The 1,267-nt window shown below is 43.8% G+C and overlaps 1 non-coding gene across 1 annotated transcript; it reads right to left on the reverse strand.

The window, feature by feature from the left end:
• Positions 1-211: 211 nt before the first annotated feature.
• On the reverse strand, positions 212-283 carry TRNAG-UCC (transfer RNA glycine (anticodon UCC)). The gene has a single exon. It is a non-coding gene; the product is annotated as a tRNA-Gly (tRNA).
• Between the last annotated feature and the right edge of the window lie 984 nt (positions 284-1,267).

Here is a 1,267-nt window from a genome sequence, read left to right on the forward strand (position 1 = left end):
GCTTCTTGTAGTTGTTTGCTGCTGCTGAGTCAGCCCCTGACTCGTGGCAACCCCATGTACAATGGTATATCTTATGATTCATCAGGTTTTCACTGGTTGATATTTGGAAGGACATTGCCACAACCTTCTTCCTATTCTGTCTTAGTCTGAAAGTTTCACTGAAACCTGTTCAGCATCAGAGCAATACGCACGTTTCCACTGTCACATAAGATGTATTAGCTGGGAATTGAACCCAGGTCCCTTGCATGGAAGGCAAGAATTCTACCACTGAACCACCAAATACATGGAGTCCCTGGGTGGTGCATGTGGTTAAGGCCTTGACTACCAGCTGAAAGTCTGACAGTTCAAGCCTACCCAGAGTAGCCTGGAAGACAGTTCTATTCTACAGTTCTACTCATGGGGTTGCCAAGAGTTGGAACTGGCTAGAAGGGCAAGTAACAACAACAACTAGTTAAATATTACACCTTGTTTATTTAATCCACAAATATCTACTGAGAATTCTTCTTGGCCAAATCACTGGGCTAATAAGTCCTCGAAGAACTTAGAATTTAATCGGAAAGCCAGAGTACACTAGCACATCACTACCACACAACAAAAAGTGGCAAGTGCCACAAATAAAATACAAACTCCACTTGATAAGTGAGGTTAGAGTCTGCTCTCAATTTTAAGAAATGCTATGAAAGAAAAGGTCAGGTCTGCAAAAGTAGCTACGTGAGCAAACCCCACCTGTGATGGTTAAGGTGGTATGTCAACTTGGCTGGGCCATGATTCTCGGTGGTTTGGCAGTTATGTAATGATATAATCATCCTCCATGATATGATCTGATGTGATCAGCCAATCAATTATAAGAGGAGTTTCCTCAAGGTTATGACCTGCATCCAACATACATATGGATGTTCTGGCAAAGCTCACTTGCTTTTGATTGTTCTGGATTCTGCATCCAGCTCGTCATCATCTGACCTCTGGTTCTTGGTACTTGAACGAGCTGCCTGCCATATTCACTGCTAATCTTGGGACTTATCAGTCTCTGTAGCCTATGAACCAGCAGCCTGTTATCTTGCCAGTCAATCTTGGATTTGTCAGTCTCTGCAGCCCATGAGCCAGTAGCCTGCCATCTGACCTGCAGATCTTGGGTTCGTCAACCCCTGTAGCTATGTGAGTCAGGTGAAGCCTTACCATGGATTGAATTATGTCCCCCCAAAATATGTGTCAACTTGGCTGGGCCACGATTCCCAATATTGTGTGATTGTCTACCATTTTGTCATCT

This window comes from Loxodonta africana, chromosome 1 (genome assembly GCF_030014295.1).
Source record: "Loxodonta africana isolate mLoxAfr1 chromosome 1, mLoxAfr1.hap2, whole genome shotgun sequence".
NCBI lineage: Eukaryota > Metazoa > Chordata > Mammalia > Proboscidea > Elephantidae > Loxodonta > Loxodonta africana.